General features: G+C 50.7%; 10 non-coding genes across 10 annotated transcripts; 3 read left to right on the forward strand and 7 right to left on the reverse strand.

Annotated features, from left to right (window-relative positions):
• The first annotated feature begins 6,182 nt into the window (after nucleotides 1-6,182).
• On the forward strand, nucleotides 6,183-6,301 carry LOC138237393 (5S ribosomal RNA). Its single transcript, XR_011188926.1, has one exon. It is a non-coding gene; the product is annotated as a 5S ribosomal RNA (ribosomal RNA).
• Nucleotides 6,302-6,937: 636 nt separating this feature from the next.
• On the reverse strand, nucleotides 6,938-7,107 carry LOC138237421 (U1 spliceosomal RNA). Its single transcript, XR_011188953.1, has one exon. It is a non-coding gene; the product is annotated as a U1 spliceosomal RNA (small nuclear RNA).
• Nucleotides 7,108-12,368: 5,261 nt separating this feature from the next.
• LOC138237364 (U5 spliceosomal RNA) lies at nucleotides 12,369-12,485 on the forward strand. Its single transcript, XR_011188898.1, has one exon. It is a non-coding gene; the product is annotated as a U5 spliceosomal RNA (small nuclear RNA).
• A 230-nt stretch (nucleotides 12,486-12,715) lies between these two features.
• On the forward strand, nucleotides 12,716-12,857 carry LOC138237355 (U4 spliceosomal RNA). Its single transcript, XR_011188891.1, has one exon. It is a non-coding gene; the product is annotated as a U4 spliceosomal RNA (small nuclear RNA).
• Nucleotides 12,858-13,616: 759 nt separating this feature from the next.
• On the reverse strand, nucleotides 13,617-13,731 carry LOC138237370 (U5 spliceosomal RNA). The gene has a single exon (XR_011188904.1). It is a non-coding gene; the product is annotated as a U5 spliceosomal RNA (small nuclear RNA).
• A 390-nt stretch (nucleotides 13,732-14,121) lies between these two features.
• On the reverse strand, nucleotides 14,122-14,238 carry LOC138237373 (U5 spliceosomal RNA). Its single transcript, XR_011188907.1, has one exon. It is a non-coding gene; the product is annotated as a U5 spliceosomal RNA (small nuclear RNA).
• A 393-nt stretch (nucleotides 14,239-14,631) lies between these two features.
• Nucleotides 14,632-14,746, reverse strand: LOC138237384 (U5 spliceosomal RNA). The gene has a single exon (XR_011188918.1). It is a non-coding gene; the product is annotated as a U5 spliceosomal RNA (small nuclear RNA).
• A 391-nt stretch (nucleotides 14,747-15,137) lies between these two features.
• Nucleotides 15,138-15,254, reverse strand: LOC138237374 (U5 spliceosomal RNA). The gene has a single exon (XR_011188908.1). It is a non-coding gene; the product is annotated as a U5 spliceosomal RNA (small nuclear RNA).
• Nucleotides 15,255-15,645: 391 nt separating this feature from the next.
• Nucleotides 15,646-15,762, reverse strand: LOC138237360 (U5 spliceosomal RNA). The gene has a single exon (XR_011188894.1). It is a non-coding gene; the product is annotated as a U5 spliceosomal RNA (small nuclear RNA).
• Nucleotides 15,763-16,153: 391 nt separating this feature from the next.
• On the reverse strand, nucleotides 16,154-16,270 carry LOC138237383 (U5 spliceosomal RNA). The gene has a single exon (XR_011188917.1). It is a non-coding gene; the product is annotated as a U5 spliceosomal RNA (small nuclear RNA).
• Nucleotides 16,271-18,296: the final 2,026 nt, after the last annotated feature.

Genomic DNA, 18,296 nt, shown 5'->3' on the forward strand with positions numbered 1-18,296 from the left:
ATCTTCCAGTTTTTGGACGCTGACATCTCGGAGGGGAATATGGCCAATTGGGTGAGATCTTAGAAAACTTTTAACTGTCCCATAAATTGCAGGGCATGTGTCAGAGAGTGGGACGTCCAGCTTGGGTCTGACACCCCACACTCTGAACACCTCCCTACCTACCCAGAGCCTGGAAAAATAAGTCCAGGTACGCGCTGCAGGTGCTGTTGCAAAGCCTCTCAGCACAGAGGCCAGGAAAATGCACAGCAGCTTCGTAGCAATATCTGGGACAGACTTCCCCCCTGAGGGTAGCGGCCTGTACATTATTTCCCTTCTGAGTCTTTCCTGCTTCCCACCCCATAGAAATTGAAACATCAATCTCCTCAGCACCGCCGCAACACGGTGTGGGATTGGGAAGGTAGAAGCCAGAAAATTCAAGACAGGCAAGAGCTCGGCTTTGATGACCAGCACCTTCCCTGTCATGGTGAGGTCTCGGTCCTTCCATTGCATCAGTTTTTTGTTTAAGATTGGCAATTTGTTCTGCCAATTTACTGTTCCCATCTCTTCTCCAAAATACACCCCCAGGACCTTAATTCTCTTCTCTTGCAGCCTGAGATCATGTCCTTCTTTTGGCTCCCTCCAGTTCTGATAAAAAATCTCACTCTTAGATGTGTTAATTTTTGCGGAGGAAGCCAAAGAGAACCGATCACAGCACTGCAGAGCTCTGCTAATTGAGGCATTGTCAGAGAGGAGCAGGGTGACGTCATCCATGTATAGAGATGTCTTTACCTCTCCTCCCCCACTTCCAGGCACTGGTATCCCATTAATGGCCTGATCCTGGCGCAAGGCACAGGCTAAGGGCTCCATAGCCAAAACGAATAACAAGGGGGATAATGGGCAGCCCTGCCTCACCCCTGAACAGACTTCAAAGGTGCGTGATCTATTGCCATTAACCATGACTCTGCTGTTGCTACCTGTGTACAGCAGGTTAATCCACTTTCTCATGATGGGGCCAAACTTCATGTGCTCAAGTACCGATGTTAAGTACTGCCGGTTTAGGCGGTCAAAGGCCTTTTCTAGGTCTACACCTAAAATGCACAGAGGGAGGGAGCGATCCTCAGAGTACAGACAGACATCCCTCAACAAGGCCAGGTTGTCGCTCATCAGGCGTCCTGCTATCCCACAAGTCTGTTCTTTCCCTACCAGTGAGGCCACTACATTTTGTAGGCGCAGGAAAAGGGCTTTGGACAGGATCTTAGTGTCCACGCCTAACAGGCTGAGGGGTCTCCAGTTCTTTATGTCATTTTTTGCTCCTTTCTTAAACAAGAGAGAGATAGTGCCTTCTCTTAAGGAGTCAGGCAGCAATTCTGTCTTGTAGCTTTCCTCAAATAGGAGCAGTAGCGGATCCTGAAGCAGATCCCAAAAGGTGCAATAAAATTCTTTAGGGAGCCCGTCAGCACCCGGAGTTTTCCCCTTCTGTAAGCTCTCCATAGCCTGTCTCAGCTCTTCTACTGTCAAATCCCTCTCAAGTACTTCCCTATCTTCTTCACTCAAAATGTTTTCTAGCTTTGAGGTAAAAAAATGAATATCTTCATCCTTTACCTCTGTAGAGCTGTACAGTCTTGAGTAGAAGGCCTCGGTGCAGGAGAGGATAGCACTCGGCTCTGTTCTCTCTCGTCCCTCCTCATCAACTACACTTTCCATGACAGTCTTGGAGCCTACCACTTTCCTGAAAAAGAAGCGAGTACACTTCTCATTTTCTTCCAAGAACTGCACTCTGCTTCTTAACAGCACTCCTCGACTACTTTCTTCGGCTATGCTCCGGATGTCCTTTTTTAAAAGGGCGATATCCTCGAGCACATCGAAGCCACTGTGCAGCATCGTGTAGAGACGCTGCAGCTGCCTCTGTTTCCTGGCTAGCACTCCTCTCCGTCTGGCAGCAGCCTTCCTTCCCTCAGCCATGAAAAAGGCCTTTGTCCTCACCTTCACCTCCTCCCACCACTCTCCTACTGACCCGTACAGACACTGCAAGGACAGCCACTGTGATAGTTTCTCCTTGTAGCGGGATACTACCCCCTCGTTCTCTAGCAGCTTTGTGTTGAGTTTCCAGAGGCCTGGGCCAAAGACAGTCCCGCCCTGGAGTTCCACTCTACACCCTAAAGCCTGATGATCTGAGAAGAAGACAGGCTGAAGAGTGACCCCAACAACTTTCACTCTCTCTGAGACAAAGCAATAGTCAATTCTGGAGCTGCTATTCCTCCCTGACCATGTATATCCTGCTGTTGTGGGATATATACATCTATATGTGTCTGAGAGTTTAAAGTCTTGAACTAAGTTTTGCAGGGCCAGTGAGCTGGAATCCAATTTTATCGGCGAGCTAGACTGCCTGTCTGTGTGCTCTAAGATACAATTAAAATCCCCTCCCACTATCACGTCTGTGCTGCATAACAATAGGGGGGAGAGTGCCTTGAGTAGCTCCACCCTTCCTCCTACGTCAGTAGGGCAATACACATTGATTAGCCGCAGGTTAACGGTCCCCCATTCCACATCCACACACAGCAACCTGCCATCTATGACCCTCTGAATACTTTTCAATTTGAATGCCCATCCTTTGAAAAGAATGGCCACGCCAGAGGCTCTGTTGTTATTGTCCCCTGACCAAACAGAAGGCCCTTTATCCCACCTATCTTCAAAACTTTTATACCTCTCTTGATAGGCTAAAGCACACTCCTGCAACATCAACACATCTCCCTCTCTCTGCTGGAGGTAATCAAAGACAGACTGGCATTTAACTCTGTCATTGATACCTCTTGTGTTAAGAGAAATTATGTTAAGAGCCATATTACATAAGAAAGTGGAACCAGTCTTTACAAAACACATTTCTCTTCGGTCTCACCTGTTACCTTTTTCTTTTTCTTTTTCTTCTTACCAATTTCCTGCCAGCCATCCTCTGAATGAGCCTTCATCAGGGTGGCAGCAGTAAAAGCGTTCACAGAGTCCATTTCAAGGAAGGGGGTAGAGGGAGGGGTGGAGAGGTTCCAGCTGTCCCCATCGCCATGCTCTCCTTCCTCCTCGCTCGGGGAGAAAACAGAGTCATTTTTCCTTTTCCTCAAGTCCAGCTCCTGGGAGCACTGAGGGGAAAAGGGGTGCAGCCGATGCACCAGTCTCCTCTTCCCCCTCACCCACCAGCTGCTGCAGATCCTCCGTGATGGACTGGATGGAGGAGAGGAGGGCATCTGTAGCACTTGCAGAGTCTGAGAAAAGCAGCTCCGCTGAATCCTGGGTATCCTCGCTGGACCCGCTCCACCGGGGGGTCCCACACTGGCCCTCGTTCTGAGGAGCAGGAGTGGGGGAGGGGTCCTCGCTGTTCTCGGGGGTTTTCAAACCCTCGTGCTTGTCTGGTGCAGTCTGCGGTTGTGGGGGCGTAGTGGATTTCTCTTCCACCAGCCCCGGAGCCACAGCAGGACTGATCCTGGCTGGAGGCTGAGAGTCTTTGTCCAACAAGGGTTCTTTGTTTGACTTGTTGTTTGCTTTGGATTTTCGGGCCGGTTTGGCTGAAACAAGCACTGCCTCATCCTTTCTCATTTTGAGTTTATTGGCGTAGGCGTGAGGGCAGTTCTTAAAAACGTGTCCTTCCGAGCCACATAAATTGCACTTTGGCAGCATTGAACAGTCAGAGGCTAAATGTCCCTGTTTGCCACAGGTCTTGCAGCATTTCACAGTGCAGGACGATGCCAGGTGTCCCACAGCACCACAGCGCCGACACACCTTTGGTTGACCCACATAAAACACATAGCCATTGCAGGCGCCCAGCCGGATTGTAGAGGGCAGGTGCCTTAAGCCTCCATTTACGCTGTCCGGTAGCAAGCGAACCTCGAATTTCCTTGCTCCTGTTTTTATACCATCAACATCTCTAACCTCAGTTCCATGGTGGACGGTGCAGTACTGGTTAAGCCAGGTGTGAATGTCCTCCGTCTTTGCCAGTTCCGAGAACATAACAACATGCACCGTTTTCCTCTCTCTCTGTGTCAGAGGCTGCAAGTTGATCTTCTCAAGTGCAGGAACTTTGCCTCTTTTTGCCTCAAACACATCCACGCATTGTTCAAACAGAGAATAGGTAGCAAATACAACCTCAAATGCTTTCTGACCTGGGAGAGCGAAGATGAAATCCAAGTGCCGAGGTTCAAAGCCAAGTTCCTTCTGTAACACTTTTCTGCTGAACTGCATACGATCCATGAAGAGGTCATCCAAGAGCTCAAAACGTACAGCATTCTTACGGGATCCAAAGGTTGCCATTTCAAAAACCGCAAATCGAACACTGCTTCCAACAAAAGAAAAACAATCCAACTACTCCACCTACAGGCTGATCAAGGTATCTCCCCTGCCAGGTAAGTATGAGTTAAACAGGCCCCTGCAAGCGGCCCGCACCCACAGCACAAATCGCGCAGCCTAGGCCACCTCCTCGCCCCGCACGCCACCGCCTCCTGCTGGGCCCACTCTTTCACACACTCACACGCCACACTAACACTCAAAAGTGTGGGCAAAACGAGAAAACGAGCGCGCCGTTTCCTACACATCTGCAGTCGCCGTTGCGCATTCGCAGCATGTCCCGGGATGCAATTCGGCCTCATTTGCATAACTCCAGACCGGCAGATCGCCACGCAAGCTCGCGACGTGCGCCTGCCACACACCGAACAAACCTTTTCAGCAATTTCCAAAAAACGGGCCTGCTCGCCTGCCCACAAGGCTCCGTCTCTTACCTGTTCTCCAGAGCCTGCTGCCTTCTGTGCTTTTCTCTCGGCACCGCTGCAGTGCACACAACTCCTGCAGCGGGAGGGGGGGAGAAAGTTCCCGCTCTCCGCCGCAGGGAAGGCTCGCTCCGTGCGCACACGTCCTTTCGATGCCAGTCCAACAAGTGCTCCGCATTAGCTGCGTCGGGGCTCCGGCGTGTCGCACCTCACCTCACCTCGCACTGCCCCCTCCTTGAATGTCTGCCGCTGGGCATGCCCCGCTCTCCTCCGCCTTATCTTATCGCGTGTGAGCACCGACAATGGCCACAATGCCGGGGAATGGCACCTGTAAAGTGTTAATTGGGGCACAGGAACAGCCCGTCTCGTCTCGGGGGGGCCGGCTTCAGAGACAATACAGCAAACACAGCGGGGCGGGGGAAGAAGACGACACCACACATGCGGGTACATTCAGCTCCGGCGGGAACGAGACATTTGTCGGTCTTTTCAAGTGCCGAGAGCCGAGCAATCCTTCACTTGTATCGTTTCTCCCCGGTGACTAGATCTGGCCCTGCGACTCTCGACTGGGCTCACCCCCGGGGCAGCCCAGCAGGTGTGAGCCTGGCCGGCACCCGGATGGGAGATTCCACCCCGGAAAAGCTCCGGTTGCTGCTGCTCCTGCAAGAGGTGTGACTGGGACCAGTAGGGAGCGCTCACCCTGCGGGCTGTGTGGCTCTCTTACGCCCCAGCCTCCTGATGGCGACACTCTGCTGCACAAACAGGCGCCGTCCTTCGGGGGAGGCGTCAAACCGAGGTCCCGACCCTCCTTGGCCATTAGGAAACCCCAGGGCGTCTCTCAAAAAGAGACGCCGTGGGTGTCCCTCTGGTGTTAGTGCTCCCCTTTACCCATCAGTCGGGGTCTCCTCCTAATCCCCGTCTCACCTGTAACAATCAATGACGAGGCCCCCCTGTCCGTGAGATTTAGTACTCGCGCAAGAGACCGGGGGCAGAGCGCGAACGCGGTCCCCCGCCCCCCACAAAGTGCGCGCTCCGGGTTCCCTCTCGGGGCCCTGCAACACAGCGGAAGGGCAGCGAGAAGGAGCCTCTTGCTCTGACGCCGCAAGGCCACAAGAGGGCGGAGGCGCCGTGCGCCCGGCCGACGTGTTGGACCGGTGCGCTTTACGTGCTGAAATAAACACGCGAAAGCCCCGAAATGTTTCCAGAGTGCTGTGCACTGGAGGTTTTTGTCTGGTGAAGACTTGCCTGGTGCTCCTCCGTGCAGATTGTTTGTCCTCCTCCAGTGCGGGACGAGCCAACACAAGGGAGCGCATTCGCCAACATCCAGGCACGCAATGCGATTTGGAAAGCAGCTCCTTTCCAAAGAGTGGCACACGAACGATCCTTCAGTCCCGCTCGGGGAGCACGGAACCCCCGCCACACACAGCTTCAAGTAGCGAGTCAGGCGCCGGGGCTTTTGCTTACGGCCACACCACCCTGAACACGCCCGATCTCGTCTGATCTCGGAAGCTAAGCAGCGTCGGGCCTGGTTAGTATTTGGATGGGAGACTGCCTGGGAATACCAGGTGCTGTAAGCTTTTGCTCTCCCGGCCAGCAGGGGTCGCCGTTGGTGCCGTAGGCTTTGGGAGGAAAACCTGCAGGATGGAAAGGTGATCTATAGCCTCATCTCTAGAGATGTTTTGTTGCTGTGGCATGTGTGTGACCCATATTCCAAAAAAAAAACCCGTCTGTAAAACGAATATCGAAGCTGCCTCTAAATCTGCAAATGAAGATGAGTCGATAAACCACTCGTTTTTCGTATAACTAGACATATATTCATTTGTTACCGATTTCATTCATTGAGCACGGATACAATAGAGGTACAGCCATTCACTGTTTGACATGTCTGCACTGGTACAGAACCGAGCAATCAGAAAACGGGTGAAACTGTCTTTAGACTCAGCATACAGTACCGAGGCCCCCCATGACCAAATAAAGGCTAACCTCGATAATCAGCCTAAAGAACGCAGACTACAGCAAAACGACTGACTTTGAAAAGGGAATGAACGTCCGGAAGGAGTAGTGGAACTAGCTTGAGATGCTTCTCCGGACCCCTAACTAAAAGCCAGCGAGAACCAGCAGCGGCGTCCACTCCTGTCGAACCAGGATCCTTCCGCAGCCACGCAGCTCGTGGTGTCCTAACCTTCCTGTATCTGATTTTGGACCAAGCACATCAGGGGAGAGCGCGAACGCAGTCCCCCACTACCAGAAATTATGCAGTCGAGATTCCCACATTTGGGGAATTCGCAGGGGTCAGCACAGCCGGAGTGCAATGGCCGAGCCTCGCCCTGGGTGAACCGATTTCGATTTTTAAGAACTTTATTTTCTTTTCACAAAAAAATACAGGACATCACAAATCAGAAAGCTTTACATTCATATACATACTTAAAACAGTATATATGATCACATCTCATTACATTTTGACATGGTAACAGTTACATAGCAACAATTTTCTTTTTTTCTGGTGCAAATCACATTCTTTACTTAAACTTGATAATGTTTTTCACAGTTTCTTGAGATATTGACCTATGCTCTCTATTTCCCACAGATTTTCTGCTTCCTCCCTCCCTTCTCTCCACAGATCTCTGAGGTAATAGTTCTCTCGGGTGATGAACAGGGCCAGGCTACCTGCTGCCTTGACTGGGATCTCGATGCCTTTGAACAGCCCCATGTTCCTCACTCTCCACAGGGCAACTTTCCCACTGTTCACCACGGCCCAGATCCTGTCAAACACGTCAGGAGGAAGTTTGACAGGAGAGATGCCGTATATGACGAAAGCAGCGGTCAGGGTAAATTGGGGCGAGAGAGCCAGCAACCAATCTTCAAACTGTGCCCAGAAGGCCTTAGCAAAAAAGCAGGACCACAGGAGATGGGATACAGTCTCCTCCTCGCCGCAGCCCACCCTAACGCAGCGAGGGCTGGGGGTGAGGCCCCTACGGTACAAGAAAGTTCGTACCGGTAAGCACTGGTGGACGACACTCCAGGCTAAATCTCTGTGAATGTTGCACAGAAACTTAGAGGATGTGTGTTTCCACACCTTCCTTGTTTGGGCTGATGTTAAAATGCCCACATGGGTCTGCCTATTGTTCTGGGGTGCAACGAAATCTTCCAGTTTTTGGACGCTGACATCTCGGAGGGGAATATGGCCAATTGGGTGAGATCTTAGAAAACTTTTAACTGTCCCATAAATTGCAGGGCATGTGTCAGAGAGTGGGACGTCCAGCTTGGGTCTGACACCCCACACTCTGAACACCTCCCTACCTACCCAGAGCCTGGAAAAATAAGTCCAGGTACGCGCTGCAGGTGCTGTTGCAAAGCCTCTCAGCACAGAGGCCAGGAAAATGCACAGCAGCTTCGTAGCAATATCTGGGACAGACTTCCCCCCTGAGGGTAGCGGCCTGTACATTATTTCCCTTCTGAGTCTTTCCTGCTTCCCACCCCATAGAAATTGAAACATCAATCTCCTCAGCACCGCCGCAACACGGTGTGGGATTGGGAAGGTAGAAGCCAGAAAAATCAAGACAGGCAAGAGCTCGGCTTTGATGACCAGCACCTTCCCTGTCATGGTGAGGTCTCGGTCCTTCCATTGCATCAGTTTTTTGTTTAAGATTGGCAATTTGTTCTGCCAATTTACTGTTCCCATCTCTTCTCCAAAATACACCCCCAGGACCTTAATTCTCTTCTCTTGCAGCCTGAGATCATGTCCTTCTTTTGGCTCCCTCCAGTTCTGATAAAAAATCTCACTCTTAGATTTGTTAATTTTTGCGGAGGAAGCCAAAGAGAAACGATCACAGCACTGCAGAGCTCTGCTAATTGAGGCATTGTCAGAGAGGAGCAGGGTGACGTCATCCATGTATAGAGATGTCTTTACCTCTCCTCCCCCACTTCCAGGCACTGGTATCCCATTAATGGCCTGATCCTGGCGCAAGGCACAGGCTAAGGGCTCCATAGCCAAAACGCATAACAAGGGGGATAATGGGCAGCCCTGCCTCACCCCTGAACAGACTTCAAAGGGGCGTGATCTATTGCCATTAACCATGACTCTGCTGTTGCTACCTGTGTACAGCAGGTTAATCCACTTTCTCATGATGGGGCCAAACTTCATGTGCTCAAGTCCCGATGTTAAGTACTGCCGGTTTAGGCGGTCAAAGGCCTTTTCTAGGTCTACACCTAAAATGCAAAGAGGGAGGGAGCGATCCTCAGAGTACAGACAGACATCCCTCAACAAGGCCAGGTTGTCGCTCATCAGGCGTCCTGCTATCCCACAAGTCTGTTCTTTCCCTACCAGTGAGGCCACTACATTTTGTAGGTGCAGGAAAAGGGCTTTGGACAGGATCTTAGTGTCCACGCCTAACAGGCTGAGGGGTCTCCAGTTCTTTATGTCATTTTTTGCTCCTTTCTTAAACAAGAGAGAGATAGTGCCTTCTCTTAAGGAGTCAGGCAGCAATTCTGTCTTATATCTTTCCTCGAATAGGACCAGTAGCGGATCCTGAAGCAGATCCCAAAAGGTGCAATAAAATTCTTTAGGGAGCCCGTCAGCACCTGGAGTTTTCCCCTTCTGTAAGCTCTCCATAGCCTGTCTCAGCTCTTCTACTGTCAAATCCCTCTCAAGTACTTCCCTATCTTCTTCACTCAAAACGTTTTCTAGCTTTGAGGTAAAAAAATGAATTTCTTCATCCTTTACCTCTGTAGAGCTGTACAGTCTTGAGTAGAAGGCCTTGGTGCAGGAGAGGATAGCACTCGGCTCTGTTCTCTCTCGTCCCTCCTCATCAACTACACTTTCCATGACAGACTTGGAGCCTACCACTTTCCTGAAAAAGAAGCGAGTACACTTCTCATTTTCTTCCAAGAACTGCACTCTGCCTCTTAACAGCACTCCTCGACTACTTTCTTCGGCTATGCTCCGGATGTCCTTTTTTAAAAGGGTGATATCCTCGAGCACATCGAAGCCACTGTGCAGCATCGTGTAGAGACGCTGCAGCTGCCTCTGTTTCCTGGCTAGCACTCCTCTCCGTCTGGCAGCAGCCTTCCTTCCCTCAGCCATGAAAAAGGTCTTTGTCCTCATCTTCACCTCCTCCCACCACTCTCCTACTGACCCGTACAGACACTGCAAGGACAGCCACTGTGATAGTTTCTCCTTGTAGCGGGATACTACCCCCTCGTTCTCTAGCAGCTTTGTGTTGAGTTTCCAGAGGCCTGGGCCAAAGACAGTCCCGCCCTGGAGTTCCACTCTACACCCTAAAGCCTGATGATCTGAGAAGAAGACAGGCTGAAGAGTGACCCCAACAACTTTCACTCTCTCTGAGACAAAGCAATAGTCAATTCTGGAGCTGCTATTCCTCCCTGACCATGTATATCCTGCTGTTGTGGGATATATACATCTATATGTGTCTGAGAGTTTAAAGTCTTGAACTAAGTTTTGCAGGGCCAGTGAGCTGGAATCCAATTTTATCGGAGAGCTAGACTGCCTGTCTGTGTGCTCTAAGATACAATTAAAATCCCCTCCCACTATCACGTCTGTGCTACTTAACAATAGGGGAGAGAGTGCCTTGAGTAGCTCCACCCTTCCTCCCACATCAGTAGGACAATACACATTGATTAGCCGCAGGTTAACGGTCCCCCATTCCACATCCACACACAGCAACCTGCCATCTATGACCCTCTGAATACTTTTCAATTTGAAAGCCCATCCTTTGAAAAGAATGGCCACGCCAGAGGCTCTGTTGTTATTGTCCCCTGACCAAACAGAAGGCCCTTTATCCCACCTATCTTTAAAGCTTTTATACCTCTCTTGATAGGCTAAAGCACACTCCTGCAACATCAACACATCTCCCTCTCTCTGCTGGAGGTAATCAAAGACACACTGGCATTTAACTCTGTCATTGATACCTCTGGTGTTAAGAGAAATTATGTTTAGAGCCATTTTACATAAGAAAGTGGAACCAGTCTTTACAAAACACATTTCTCTTCGGTCTCACCTGTTACCTTCTCTTTCTTTTTCTTCTTACCAATTTCCTGCCAGCCATCCTCTGAATGAGCCTTCATCAGGGTGGCAGCAGTAAAAGCATTCACGGAGTCCATTTCAAGGAAGGGGGTAGAGGGAGGGGTGGAGGGGTTCCAGCTGTCCCCATCGCCATTTTCTCCTTCCTCCTCGCTCGGGGAGAAAACAGAGTCATTTTTCCTTTTCCTCAAGTCCAGCTCCTGGGAGCACTGAGGGGAAAGGGGTGCAGCCGATGCACCAGTCTCCTCTTCCCCCTCACCCACCAGCTGTTGCAGATCCTCCGTGATGGACTGGATGGAGGAGAGGAGGGCATCTGTAGCACTTGCAGAGTCTGAGAAAAGCAGCTCCGCTGAATCCTGGGTATCGTCGCTGGACCCGCTCCACCGGGGGGCCCCACACTGGCCCTCGTTCTGAGGAGCAGGAGTGGGGGAGGGGTCCTCGCTGTTCTCGGGGGTTTTCAAACCCTCGTGCTTGTCTGGTGCAGTCTGCGGTTGTGGGAGCGTAGTGGATTTCTCTTCCACCGGCCCCGGAGCCACAGCAGGACTGATCCTGGCTGGAGGCTGAGACTCTTTGTCCAACAAGGGTTCTTTGTTTGACTTGTTGTTTGCTTTGGCTTTTCGGGCCGGTTTGGCTGAAACAAGCACTGCCTCATCCTTTCTCATTTTGAGTTTATTGGCGTAGGCGTGAGGGCAGTTCTTAAAAACGTGTCCTTCCGAGCCACATAAATTGCACTTTGGCAGCATTGAACAGTCAGAGGCTAAATGTCCCTGTTTGCCACAGGTCTTGCAGCATTTCACAGTGCAGGAAGATGCCAGGTGTCCCACAGCACCACAGCGCCGACACACCTTTGGTTGTCCCACATAAAAAACATAGCCATTGCAGGCGCCCAGCCGGATTGTAGAGGGCAGGTGCCTTAAGCCTCCATTTACATTGTCCGGTAGTAAGCGAACCTCGAATTTCCTTGCTCCTGTTTTTATACCGTCAACATCTCTAACCTCAGTTCCATGGTGGACGGTGCAGTACTGGTTAAGCCAGGTGTGAATGTCCTCCGTCTTTGCCAGTTCCGAGAACATAACAACATGCACCGTTTTCCTCTCTCTCTGTGTCAGAGGCTGCAAGTTGATCTTCTCAAGTGCAGGAACTTTCCCTCTTTTTGCCTCAAACACATCCACGCATTGTTCAAACAGAGGATAGGTACCAAATACAACCTCAAATGCTTTCTGACCTGGGAGAGCAAAGATGAAATCCAAGTGCCGAGGTTCAAAGCCAAGTTCCTTCTGTAACACTTTTCTGCTGAACTGCATACGATCCATGAACAGGTCATCCAAAAGCTCAAAACGTACAGCATTCTTGCGGGATCCAAAGGTTGCCATCTCAAACTGCAAAACAAACACTGCTTCCACAAAACAAGAAAACAATCCAACTACTCCAACTACAGGCTGATCAAGGTATCTCCCCTGCCAGGTAAGCCGAGAGCCGCAGGCGATGAGCCCGGAGCTGAACGGGCCCCACTGGCTCGTTTGTAAGGCCAGGTGCATTGCCAACCACGACCGGCAGGGCAGAGGCCTTGAAGGCAGCCTGGGCTCCTGCAGCTGTCCAGCCACGCACTCTGGTTTCTTTTCATCTCGTACAAATCTTTTGCCTTTTACTAAAGATTTCCATGAAGAGGAGCATGAATGAGTTCCATACAATTTTTGTGCTTTCCTGCCTTCGGGTGGGGCGCAGCTGGGCTGGTCAAAGAGAGAAAACAAAACCGCTCACAATCACTCTTATTACTGCGACTGTGGCCGTCTGCTCTGCGAGTCCTCGGTCTCCGCCTGTCTGATTGGTGCTCTTTTCTTTGGGGGGCGGGAAGTGTCCGGCCGCAAATATGAAGCGTTACAGCAACAACATGCCATGAGACGATTGATAACGATTTCCATAGGATCCACGCGGTTGCCTGGCAACCGTCAGCTTTGCGCAGTGGCAGTATCGTAGCCTGTGAGGTTTAGCCGATGCGCGATTATTGCTAGTTGAAAACTTTTCCCAATACCCCGCTTCCGCCGGTTTGCAATACAATCGGCGAAAGCAATTCTTGACAGTCTCGTCAGAGACTGAGCAAGGTGTTTAAAGACAGATTTTGTCATGGTAACATCATGGTAGAAAGAAACAAGCTTGTTACGTCTCAACAGAAACACTCTTTAGCTCTTTCAGCGTTATGCAGAGAACAGCGTCTGTCGAGATCACTTTTGAGTCAGCGCGAAACGCCGTGTGCTGTCAGTTTGATTTCATATTGCTCGTAGCGGCGCCCGGCTTTTGTCTGTCAAACGTTAGGTTGCCCTTCTTCATGCTGCATCGTCGGCATGAGTGGAGCTTTTTAAACGTCTGTATTTACTGCGCCTCATAAGAAATCGTTTGTCCCCGTTCAAAACAGATTGTGCGATGTCCTGCAGCGTTCGAAAAGCAAACCTTTGACAGTTTGAAAGAGGAATTTATTCTGCTTCCTGTGCGTGCAGTAGTTACAAAGTTGAACGTCTTTATACGATCTGCCGCAGATCTTACAAACGAGCCAGTGGGGCCCGTTCAGCTCGGGGCTCATCGCCTGCGGCTCACGGCTTGCGAGCGTGCCCAATCCGTGCGATAACTTGGAAAACACCCGGCCACACTGTGCCGGAAACGACGCACTCTGGGAAGCCGCTATGCAAAGCGAGGTCCCAAGATCCCCTGCGGCCGGACACAACCCGCCCCCCAAAGAAAAGAGCGCCAATCAGACGGCCGGAGATCGAGGACTCGCGGAGCAGACGGCCACAATCACCATTACAAGAGCGATTGCGAACGTGCTTGTTTTCTCTCTTTGACCAGCCCAGCTGCCCGCGACCCGAAAGCAGGAAATCACAAAAATTGCAGGGAACTCATTCGTGCTCCTCTCCACGGAAATCTTTAGTAAAAGGCGAAAGAGTTGTACGAGATGAAGAGAAACCAGAGTGCATGGCTGCACAGCTGCAGGAGCCCAGGCCGCCTTCAAGGCCTCTGCCCTGCCGGTCGTGGTTGGCAATACACCTGGCCTTACAAACGAGCCAGTGGGGCCCGTTCAGCTCCGGGCTCATCGCCTGCGGCTCACGGTTTGCGAGCGTGCCCAATCCGTGCGATAACTCGGAAAACACCCGGCCACACTGTGCCGGAAACGACGCACTCTGGGAAGCCGCTATCCAGGCAAGGTCCCAAGATCCCCTGCGGCCGGACACTTGCCGCCCACCAAAGAAAAGAGCGCCAATCAGACGGCCGGAGACCAAGGACTCGCGGAGCAGACGGCCACAATCACCATTACAAGAGCGATTGCGAACGTGCTTGTTTTCTCTCTTTGACCAACCCAGCTGCGCCCCACCCGAAGGCAGAGAAGCACAAAAATTGCATGGAACTCATTCATGCGCCTCTCCACGGAAATCTTTAGTAAAAGGCGAAAGATTCGTATGAGATGAAGAGAAACCAGAGTGCGTGGCTGCACAGCTGCAGGAGCCCAGGCCGCCTTCAAAGCCTCTGCGCTGCCGGTCATGGTTGGCAATGCACCTGGCCTTACAAACTAGCCAGTGGGGCCCGTTCAGCTCCGGGCTCATCGCCTGCGGCTCTCAGCTTGCGGCCGTGCCCAATCCGTGCGATAAGTCGGAAAACACCCAGCCACACTGTGCCGGAAACGACGCACTCTGGGAAGCCGCTATGAAAAGCGAGGTCCCAAGATCCCCTGCGGCCGGACACTTCCCGCCCCCCAGAGAAAAGAGCGCCAATCAGACGGCCGGAGACCGAGGACTCGCGGAGCAGACGGCCACAATCACCATTACAAGAGCGATTGCGAACGTGCTTGTTTTCTCTCTTTGACCAGCCCAGCTGCCCGCCACCCGAAAGCAGGGAAGCACAAAAACTGCAGGGAACTCATTCGTGCTCCTCTCCATGGAAATTTTTAGTAAAAGGCGAAAGATTTGTACGAGATGAAGAAAAACCAGAGTGCGTGGCTGCACAGCTGCAGGAGCCCAGGCCGCCTTCAAGGCCTCTGCCCTGCCGGTCGTGGTTGGCAATACACCTGGCCTTACAAACGAGCCAGTGGGGCCCGTTCAGCTCCGGGCTCATCGCCTGCGGCTCACGGCTTGCGAGCATGCCCAATCCGTGCGATAACTCGGAAAACACCCGGCCACACTGTGCCGGAAACGACGCACTCTGGGAAGCCGCTATGCAAAGCGAGGTCCCAAGATCCCCTGCGGCCGGACACTTCCCGCCCCCCAAAGAAAAGAGCGCCAATCAGACGGCCGGAGACCGAGGACTCGCGGAGCAGACGGCCACAATCGCCATAACAAGACCGATTGCGAGCGTTTTTGTTTTCTCTCTTTGACCAGCCCAGCTGCGCCCCACCCGAAAGCAGAGAAGCACAAATATTGCATGGAACTCATTCATGCTTCTCTCCGCGGGAATCTTTAGTAAAAGGCGAAAGATTTGTACGAAATGAAGAGAAACCAGAGTGCGTGGCTGCACAGCTGCAGGAGCCCAGTCCGCCTTCAAAGCCTCTGCGCTGCCGGTCGTGGTTTGCAATGCACCTGGCCTTACAAACGAGCCAGTGGGGCCCGTTCAGCTCCGGGCTCATCGCCTGCGGCTCACGGCTTGCGAGCGTGCCCAATCCGTGCGATAACTCGGAAAACACCCGGCCACACTGTGCCGGAAACGACGCACTCTGGGAAGCCGCTATGCAAAGCGAGGTCCCAAGATCCCCTGCGGCCGGACACTTCCCACCCCCCAAAGAAAAGAGCGCCAATCAGACGGCCGGAGACCGAGGACTCGCGGAGCAGACTGCCACAATCGCCATAACAAGACCGATTGCGAGCGTTTTTGTTTTCTCTCTTTGACCAGCCAGGCTGCGCCCCACCCGAAGGCAGGGAAGCACAAAAATTGCATGGAACTCATTCATGCTCCTCTCCACGGAAATCTTTAGTAAAAGGCGAAAGATTTGTACGAGATGAAGAGAAACCAGAGTGCGTGGCTGCACAGCTGCAGGAGCCCAGGCCGCCTTCAAAGCCTCTGCGCTGCCGGTCATGGTTGGCAATACACCTGGCCTTACAAACGAGCCAGTGGGGCCCGTTCAGCTCCGGGCTCATCGCCTGCGGCTCTCAGCTTGCGGCCGTTCCCAATCCGTGCGATAAGTCGGAAAACACCCAGCCACACTGTGCCGGAAACGACGCACTCTGGGAAGCCGCTATGCAAAGCGAGGTCCCAAGATCCCCTGCGGCCGGACACTTCCCGCCCCCCAAAGAAAAGAGCGCCAATCAGACAGCCGGAGACCGAGGACTCGCGGAGCAGACGGCCACAATTGCCATAACAAGAGTGATTGCGAACGTTTTTGTTTTCTCTCTTTGACCAGCCAGGCTGCGCCCCACCCGAAGGCAGGGAAGCACAAAAATTGCATGGAACTTATTCATGCTCCTCTCCACGGAAATCTTTAATAAAAGGTGAAAGATTTGTACGAGATGAAGAGAAACCAGAGTGCGTGGCTGCACAGCTGCAGGAGCCCAGACCGCCTTCAAAGCCTCTGCGCTGCCGGTCGTGGTTGGCAATGCACCTGGCCTTACAAACTAGCCAGTGGGGCCCGTTCAGCCCCGGGCTCATCGCCTGCGGCTCTCGGCTTGTGGGCGTGCCCAATCCGTGCGATAACTCGGAAAACACCCGGCCACACTGTGTCGGAAACAACGCACTGTAAGGCACCTTGAAGCGTGCACCCCCAACATTCTTCTTTGCACATCTGTGAAAGGTAAACTCTTGAGCAAACTCTGAACCAGCTCTAAGGAAACTAATCCGATTAGACGTTACTTTGACTCATCCTTTAAGGGACCCTTGATAATTGGAGAAATCAATGATTTCGAATGAATTCTGTATGCGTCAAAAGACAGCTATACACAGAAAACATGCAGGACACTGCTCATGATGTTTCCCGAGCCGAAACACAGTGCGTTTTTCCAAGCCATCTGACAAAGCCCGCCCACTGAAAACTGCAGCAGATCGTGTAAAGACGTTCAACTTTGTAACTACTGCACGCACAGGAAGCAGAATAAATTCCTCTTTTCAAACTGTCAAAGGTTTGCTTTGCGAACGCTGCAGGACATCGCAAAATCTCTTTTGAACGGGGACAAACGATTTCTTATGGGGCGCAGTAAGTACAGACGTTTAAAAAGCTCCACTCATGCCGACGATGCAGCATGAAGAAGCGCAACCTAACGTTTGACAGACAAAAGCCGGGCGCCGCTACGAGCAATATGAAATCAAACTGACAGCACACGGCGTTTCGCGCTGACTCAAAAGTGATCTCGACAGACGCTGTTCTCTGCATAACACTGAAAGAGCTAAAGAGCGTTTCTGTTGAGACGTAACCCAGTGGGCAAAAGACGTATAATATACGTCTATTAAACGCATACCTCAGACGTCTAAATGTGGTCTGCAATTCGTCTAGAATGAAATTCTAATATACGTCTATTGTTATACGTCAATTATACGTCTATGATTAGATGTTCATTATACGTAAATGGTTGGAGTTCTATTATACGGATAAATTTAGAGGACTATTATACATATATGGTAGGAGTTCCGGATAACTTTAGAGGACTATTCTACGTATATGGTTGGAGGTCTATTATACGGATAACTTTAGAGGTCTATTATACGTATATGGGTAGAGGTCTATTATACGGATAACTTTAGAGGTCTATTATACGTATATGGGTAGAGGTCTATTATACGGATAACTTTAGAGGTCTATTATACGTATATGGGTAGAGGTCTATTATACATCAAAGTTAGGTTTTACAGGTGTAGAAACTAGTAAATCAACCCAATGATTTGGTTTAGAAATTTATTGTGAAAATACACATTCACACCTGAAAAATATGTATTTCAAATTATACATTGTATACAATCAATCAACAATCAACATATGGGCAATAATCATAAAAAACACAACTAGTCTTAAACTTCAGCTACAAATTCTGGTAATATGGCAATATACAGTATAGTAACGGCAAACACAAACTAATTACATTAACACACTAACTCAAAACCACATTTTGATTCAAATATACATTTTAAAATGTACAACTTCTATATTTCCAAGAAAAAAAATATTACAATGGAAGTTAAGATGATTTTTGTCCACTATTTGCAAACCCTGTGTAATTGTCCTAACAGTTAGAACCAAAAACCTAGTATTTTCAGTGTCCAGATCTCCTGGCCCCCTGCCTTGCATATGCATTCTTCAAGTAACACATTGCGTGCTCCTTTATTTCTTTTTCTGCTGATTTAGGGCGGGACTTCAGCACCGCAGCTAGGAGAAAATTATATAATATTACTTCCCAAATTAATGATGATTAATATCTTCTTTAGTATAATCTAAAAAATGAACGGTTTACTAACCTCAAAGCTGAAATAAATGTATAAAATTTGGCTTGTATCATAGAAGTTGAGCAATAAAGTCTGTCCTAATTAAAGAGTACCCAAAGTTTGAAAGTACAACATAGAATAAGAAT

This window comes from Lepisosteus oculatus, unplaced genomic scaffold (assembly GCF_040954835.1).
Source record: "Lepisosteus oculatus isolate fLepOcu1 unplaced genomic scaffold, fLepOcu1.hap2 HAP2_SCAFFOLD_96, whole genome shotgun sequence".
In the NCBI taxonomy this organism is placed as follows: domain Eukaryota; kingdom Metazoa; phylum Chordata; class Actinopteri; order Semionotiformes; family Lepisosteidae; genus Lepisosteus; species Lepisosteus oculatus.